Source organism: Mobula birostris, chromosome 13 (genome assembly GCF_030028105.1).
Source record: "Mobula birostris isolate sMobBir1 chromosome 13, sMobBir1.hap1, whole genome shotgun sequence".
NCBI classification, from domain to species: Eukaryota; Metazoa; Chordata; class Chondrichthyes; order Myliobatiformes; family Myliobatidae; genus Mobula; species Mobula birostris.
Window position 1 is genome coordinate 97,383,938 of NC_092382.1, and position 8,399 is coordinate 97,392,336.

General features: G+C 43.3%; 1 protein-coding gene across 3 annotated transcripts in view; it reads right to left on the minus strand.

Annotated features, from left to right (window-relative positions):
• Positions 1 to 686, minus strand: part of LOC140207201 (NACHT, LRR and PYD domains-containing protein 3-like) — a 91,425-nt gene extending 90,739 nt beyond the window's left edge. The window contains exon 1 of one of the 3 annotated variants that reach the window (XM_072275565.1): positions 590 to 685. The gene's annotated coding sequence lies outside the window, so the exon portion shown is untranslated. Of the gene's footprint in view, positions 1 to 218 lie in introns of all 3 variants that reach the window. The other 2 variants (XM_072275564.1, XM_072275566.1) reach the window with 2 other exon arrangements.
• Between the last annotated feature and the right edge of the window lie 7,713 nt (positions 687 to 8,399).

Sequence of the window (8,399 nt, forward strand, 5' to 3'; positions counted from 1 at the left end):
CACGCACTGACCCCGCGTCGCTCACTGCCCGATCCCCGGGATCCATTCACCACAGGTCACACACTCTCCGTTCTTGGGGTCCGTACTCCATCGGGGGGGGGGGGGGGTTGGGATTGCCTTTTCCCGCGGGGCCCACACTTCCCTGACTGCCTGATGCCTCCTCTACCCTGCCGAGGAATGCGGAAATACACGATTTTCCACCCAAGTGGCACACTCACCTCCCGATCGCAAACCCAGAGGACCTTTTCAGCTCAACTCTGGTACTTCCATTCGAGATCACGCTCCCGGACCGGAAACTAACGAGGTCTTCTGACACCTTTAACTTCCCGAGATCTGTCACTCTGTTCTCGTTCAGCAATTAAATCCTGCGGCAAAATCCGTGCCGTCCGCTTTAAAACCGAGAGAGTCGGAGAACCCTCGGCAGCTCCAGCTCAGCCCCACTTCCTGACCAGTTCCAGCTCCGCACGGTATCGATTCCCCACCCCCTGGTATCGATTCTCCCCGTTTCCTGTAAACGCGGCGTTGCAGCAAACATGTACACTTGGTAACTGGGGTTCTCGGGTAATTGGAGATGGAGACCCTTTCTTACCGTCATTCAAAGACCGCTGCCGAACGATCCCGGGAAAACCTCACATACTGAGTCACGGGATAAAACCGCTCTTACGCGGAAGGACTGGAGCACAATGTAGCAACACTGCCTGTTCCCGACAGCGCCAGCCGTGGTCGGAGGAGTGAACACACAAAACAACTGGCTGCGGCCTTTCAGCCCGTCGAATCCGTCCCTCAGTGCCTGCAGAGGTGGACCTAGTTGTGTACTAAAAGACAGATTTTAAAAGGGGCAATTTTTGATTATGCTTGACACAAAGTACAGGAGGTGCCGAATTAACCATAGAAACTACAGAACAGAAACAGGCCTTTTGGCCCTTCTTCGCTGTGCCGAACCATTTTATGCCTAGTCCCACTGACCTGCACACGGACCATATCCCTCCATGCACCTCCCATCCATGTATCTGTCCAATGTATTCTTAAATGATAAAAAGAACCCGCATTTACCACCTCATCTGGCAGCTCATTCCATACTCCCAGCACTCTCTGTGTGAAGAAGCCCCCCCTAATATTCCCTTTAAACTTTTCCCCCCTCACCCTTAACCCATGTCCTCTGTTTTTTTTTCTCCCCTTGCCTCAGTGGAAAAAAGCCTGCTTGCATTCACTCTATCTATACCCATCATAATTTTATATAGCTCTATCAAATCACCCCTCATTCTTCTATGCTCCAGGGAATAAAGTCCTAACCTATTCAACCTTCCTCTGTAACTGAGTTTCTCAAGTCCCGGCAACATCCTTGTAAACCTTCTCTGCACTATTTCAACCTTATTTATATCCTTCCTGTAATTTGGTGACCAAAACTGAACACAATACTCCAGATTCGGCCTCACCAATGCCTCATACAACCTCATTATAACATTCCAGCTCTTATACTCAATACTTTGATTAATAAAGGCCAATGTACCAAAAGCTCTCTTTACGACCCTATCTACTTGTGATGCCACTTTTAGGGAATTTTGTATCTGTATTCCCAGATCCCTTTGTTCCACTGCACTCCTCAGTGCCTTACCATTAACCCTGTATGTTCTACCTTGGTGTGTCCTTCCAAAGTGCAATACCTCACACTTGTCTGTATGAAACTCCATCTGCCATTTTTCAGCCCATTCTTCCAGCTGGTCCAAGTCCCTCTGCAGGCTCTGAAAACCTTCCTCACTGTCTACTACACCTCCAATCTTTGTATCATCAGCAAATTGGCTGATCCAATTTACCACATTATCATCCAGATCATTGATATAGATGACAAATAACAATGGACCCAGCACTGATCCCTGTGGCACACCACTAGTCACAGACCTCTGCTCAGAGAAGCAATTCTCTACCACCACTCTTTGGCTTCTTCCATTGAGTCAATGTCTAATCCAATTTACTACCTCTCCATGTATACCTAGCGACTGAATTTTCCTAACTAACCTCCCATGTGGGACCTTATCAAAGGCCTTACTGAAATCCATGTAGACAATATCCACTGCCTTCCCTTCATCCACTTTCCTGGTAACCTCCTCAAAAAACTCCAATAGATTGGTCAAACATGACTTACCACGCACAAAGCCATGTTGACTCTCCCTAATAAGTCCCTGTCTATCCAAATGCTTGTAGATTCTGTCTCTTAGTACTCCCTCCAATAATTTACCTACTACCGACGTTAAATTTACTGGCCTATAATTTCCCGGATTACTTTTCAATCCTTTTTTAAACAACGGAACAACATGAGCCACTCTCCAATCCTCCGGCACTTCACCTATAGACAGCGACATTTTAAATATTTCTGCCAGGGCCCCCGCAATTTCAACACTAGTCTCCTTCAAGGTCCGAGGGAAAACTCTGTCAGGTCCCGGGGATTTATCCACTTTAATTTTCCTCAAGACAGCAAGCACCTCCTCCTTTTCAATCTGTACATTTTCCATGATCTCACTACTTGATTCCCTCAATTCCATAGACTTCATGCCAGTTCCCTTAGTAAGTTGCCGCTGAACGTAAGCTCCTGATCTCCCGCTGTTGTAGGCTATTCACTGCAAAGCACGACGTCTTGTCGTTCGAGGGTGCTTTACTGCACGCCACAGTCATAACGCGTGGCTTTTACTGTCGCCCTCCTGTCCGCTTGAACCAGTCTGACCATTCTCCCCTGACCTCTCCCATTAACACGGCGCCTCCGCCGACAGAACTGCTGCTCTCTGCGTGTGTGTGTGTGTGTGTGTGTGTGTGTGTTTTCTTGTTATTTTATTCTTCGTGCCATTAGCTGTAAACTCGAGAGACTGTTGTGCTTGAAAATCGCAGGAGGTTCGCACTTGCTGAGGTAATCAGATTATTCCGGAATGCACCATCAACCATTTCACGGTCAAAGTCACTCAGACCACACTTCTTACTGCTGGTTGCTCTGAATAACAACTGAACCTCTTGATTTCCCACGCCTGCAGATTTTCTCTGTCTGTCTGTCTGTATTTGGTTTTACGGCGGTTGGCATCCAGCTTAATGGTGCATTACCGCCACCCTCTGCTCCAGAATGTGCACTAGACATCACACACACACACACACACTTCACCCTCCCATCTTTGACTATCCTAGTATCCTATTCCTGTTTATTCGTCATATTCTATAAAAAATCCCTGTACCCCTTAAAAATGCTAAAAATACCCGGACTTGTGCTCTCTCACCCATGCCCAGCAACCCTTTTAATGTGAATTCCTGCATCCCCAACTCTCTTAATTTATTTCTCATCATCTCTCTCTGTATCCCATACTTCCTGCAACACAAAACTACATGTTCTACTGACTCCTCTTCCTGACATTCCTCACACAATCCTGTCTGGTGTTTCCCGATCATTTTCGATGTTTTGTTTAATGCACAATGCCCCAGCCTTAACCTAGTCCACACAATTTCCTCTCTTCTGTTTCCATTACCTACCCTAGTAACTGCAACACTCTTTTGTATTTGATATAAATGACTCCCTTTCCCCTCCCTGTCCCATCTTTCTTGCCACATTCGGTTGACTTTTTCCCGGATTACACACTTAACCTCTGCTTTACTGATACTAATGTGCATTTCCACATTTTCTTTCTTTAACGCCTTCTTTGCCAACTCATCCACCCTCTCATTCCCCTTCAGCACTACATGCGCTGAAACCCATAGAAATTTTACCTGACCTCCCTGATTTGCAATTCTTGTAACTAACTGAAGGACTTCATAAAGTACATCTTACCGACTGTTTGTGTGAAAAGACCTTAAACTTGCTAGAACTGAGGATGAATCTGAACATATCAATGCTTTGACTTGTCTGGCTTTCTGAACCCATTGCAACGCAACCAACACCGCCAGCATCTCCACTGTAAACACTCCTAACTTATTAGATGTTCTTCTGCTGATTCCAATTTCTTTTGCTGGTATGACCACCCCAAACCCTGTCACTCCTGTTGCAGGTTCCTTCGCGCCATCCGTATAAATGTGAGTATAATCACTATACTTTTCCATCACATGACAGTTAAATGAATTTACCAAATCTGTTTTATATCTTTCTTTCCTTTTTACCTCTAACAAATGCCAGTCTATGTCAGGCCATACAAGCTTCCATGGAGCTACAACCGGATAAACTACTGAAGGACTTATCCTCAGATCAAATACTCCACATTCTTTCGTGATGTCATTCCCTACCCGACTAAAGGTATCCCTCTGAAACCTCCCATTTTCCCAGCACTCCTGCAACACTCCTTTAGTAGGGTGAGAATCATTGTGCCCCTGCAAATTAGCCCAGTAGTTTGCCATCAGTTGCATCCTTCTTAGTTCCAAAGGCATTATTCCCATTTCTACCTGTAGGGCTGACACTGGTGACGTTTTAAAAGCCCCACTGCACACTCCCAAGGCCTGAGCCTGAATCACATCCAGTTTCCTTATAAGAGACCTAGCTGCTGATCCATATACTATATTTCCATAATCCAATACAGATCTTACTAAAGCCACATACATTCTCTTCAAAGCTGAACAACTTGCTCCCCATTACCTACCAGTCAAACATCTCATCACATTTATTACTTTTTTACATTTCTCCTCAACTTTCCTGATATGGTCTGCCCATGTTAATCGTGAATCAAATATAACTCCCAGAAATTTAAATGATGCAACTCTTTCTAATTCAACCCCATACATCCCAGATTTTCTCTTGTTTGTAACTGGACCTCTTGACTGTGCATGCATGCTAATTATGCATTGCATTGTGGTCACGTCATTGATTGAATATTTGCATTAATGAGCAGGTCTACAGGTGCAGCTGATAAACTGGCCACTGATGCGGATCAGATGTGCAAACTCTGCTCTATTACATCCTTCTTCCTGCATTCTGTACCACAACTTACCATCCGTTGTGAATTAAAGGAGGAATGGAGGCAGGCTAATCCCCTATTGGCAGCAATGGATCTGGGGTTGAGAGAGTGAACAGATTTTTTTTAATTTCAAAATATACTTTATTCAAATTTTGAAATATAAAAAAATACTTTATTCAAAAATAAATACATACAATAAACCATTCAGTAACCCTAGCGTGCACATCACCGAGGACCTTACGTGGCCTGTGCACACCGGCTGTGTGGTGAAAAAGGCATAACAGCGCCTCTTTCACTTCAGACAGTTGAGGAAGTTTGGCATGAGTCCCTAAATCCTGAGGACTTTCTACAGGGGCACAACTGAGAGCATCCTGACTGGCTGCATCACTGCCTGGTATGGGAACTGTACTTCCCTTAATCACAGGACTCTGCAGAGAGTGGCGCGGACAGCCCAGTGCATCTGTAGATGTGAACTTCCCACTATTCAGGACATTTACAAAGACAGGGGTGTAGAAAGGGCCCGAAGGATCATTGGGGACCCGAGTCACCCCAACCACAAACTGTTCCAGCTGCTACCATCTGGGAAACGGTACCGCAGCATAAAAGCCAGGACCAACAGGCTCCGGGACTGCTTCTTCAACCAGGCCATCAGATTGATTAATTCGTGCTGACACAACTGTATTTATATGTTATATTGACTGTCCTGTTTTACATACTATTTATTATAAATTACACCCCCATCCAAATTATATTTTCCTGGAATTACGTAACAATTATGCCAACTGGGAATAAACATTTCCATCCTGGGGGATTTATGCACTTGCAGACAATGACAGCTCCACTTATCAATGCTCCGTAGAACCCTGAGCGTGTTGTCGCCTCCCACGTCCGTGATGTTGCATTTCGGTAGGAACTACCAGGGTCCTACAGAGTGAACGGTAGGATACGGAGGACTGCGGTAAAACAAAGGGATACGTCCATATGATAACTGAGCAGAATTAGCTCATTTGGCCCATCGAATCTGTTCCGCCATTCAATCATGGCTGATCCTTTATTCCCAAGGATGATTCCGGAATTGAAAGGGTTATCATACGAGGAAAGTGTGATAGCTCTGGGTCTGTACTCGCTGGAATTTAGAAGGACGACGCCGGATCTCATTGAAAGCTTTTGAACGTTAACCCTTACATACTGTTCAGATTCTATGCCTTCGCAGTATGGTCTGGGTCAATTTTGACCCTAGTCCAAGAATCCCCACATAACAAGTGTCTATACCAAATTTTGAACCACTGATCTATTTAGATTGTATAAATATCCTACTTGACATTAATAAATGGGTGATTAATCGTTAATGAATGTTACAGTGAGCAGGGGGAGTGTATTTTTTTTAGGTTTTACACCACGCGTTTATGGAGGAAAAACATCTACTATCACACAACGTAATGCCCTATTTTACCTAAGACATGAAAAAATACCAACCGCAATGATTTAAATATACTTCATTGAAACTGAAAATGACAAGAACATTCTGGAACTGTGGGATTTATTATATGACGTTCCTCCCCCTTGTTGCAATCAGAGCGGGCGGTAGCTCAGAGCTGGAAAGTTGATAAAATATCAGATGCATGGGAATTATGTAACATTTTGTAATATTCCAGGTTTACATTTTGTAACATTCCATGTTATCCGGTAACATTTTGTAACATTCCAAGTCATTTTGTAACAATTTGTAACATTTCAGGTTTCTTTTTAATATTCTGTAACAGTCCAGGTTATTCCAGGTTACGTTTCAGCATTTGGTAACATTCCAGGTTATTTGTAACATTTTGTAACCTTACAGGTTATTTGTAACATTTTTTTTTAATATTCCAGGTTAGTTTCTAACACTTTATAACATTCCAGGTAATTTTGTAATGTTTTATAACATTCCAAGTTATTTTCTAACATTTTGTAACATTCCAGGTTATTTTGTAACATTTTTGTAACAGTCCATGTTATTTTGTAACATTTTGTAACATTTTGTAAGAGTCCAGGTTATTACGTAACATTCTGTAACACTCCAGGATATTTTGTAACATTTTGTAACATCCCAGATTATTTTGTAACATTTTTGTTACAGGCCAGGTTATCTTGTAACGTGTTGTAACATTCCAGGTTATTTTGAAAAACATTTGTAACAGTCCAGGTTATTACGTAACATTTTGTAACATTTTGGGTTATTTTTGTAAAAATCTGTATCATTCCGGATTGTTTTGTAACATTCTAGGTACAGTTTGGAACTGTTTGCAACATTCCAGGTTATTTTGTAACATTTTGTAACATTCTGGGTTAGTTTATAACATTCCAGGATTTTTTGTAACACTTGGTAACATTCCAGGTTATTTTTGTATCATTTTGTAACATTTCAGGTTGTTTTGTAACATTCTGTAACATTCCAGGTTATTTTGTAACATTCCAGGTACATATTGTAACAGTTTGTAACATTCCAGGTGTTTGTGCTTGCAGCTGCAAATCTTGCGACACTGTCAAGTCACCCTATGACTTGTGCTGACCTATGACCACATTATGTGCACCATAGATGATCATGTCTATGCTGTAATGGCATGTCCATTTTCACAGTTCAAGATTCCCTTCAAACAACATTTTCCTTGATTTGACCCACACTGGTGGATATGCAATCCATTTCAATAGATACGGTCAAGTTTGACCCGGAACAGCCTCAGTGATACTAAATCGGTAGCACCTGTACAAAGTATTTTTTTTTTTCATTTGTGTGCATTTTTGTTCAGTTTAGGAAAAATCAGAAAATCTCGGCAGAAAAGGGCGGTTATGGTGTTTTCCCTAAGGTCAAATTTCAAAAAGGGTCATATTTGACCCGAACAGAATGTAAAGTTTAAAAGGCCTGGACATAATAGATGTGGAAAGGTGGCGGAGTCTAGGACAACAGGACACAGCCTCAGGATAGAGGGGCATTAATTTAAAACAGGGATGCGGGGAAATTTCTTTAGCCAGACGGTGTTGAATTTGTAGAATTTGTTACCACAGGCAGCTGTGGGGGCCAGGTCATTGCTGTATTTAAGGCAGAGATTGATAGATTCTTCATTGGACACTGCATCAAAGGAAGGCCGGGGAATGGGGTTGAGGAGGGGGGAAGAATCAGCCATGATTGAATGGCGGAGCAGACTCGATGGGCCAAATGGTCTTATTCTGCTCCAGAGTCTTAAGGGCTTATTATGGTCATACGCTTACACGCCAGAGATATCCAGCGTTCTCTCTGGGCTCTCATAATTTGGTCATAATGGCCACAAATACTACAGCCACAATGCCCTAACCCACGCCCTGTAGACAGACCATCGCCCGCCATGCCACCCCCAGTCACGGGCTTATCCAATTCTCTCTTAACTGTGGACATTCCACCCACATCCACTACTTCGGTGGGCAGCCTGTTCCACACATTGAAGGCTCTCTTAGTGAAGAAACTCCCCC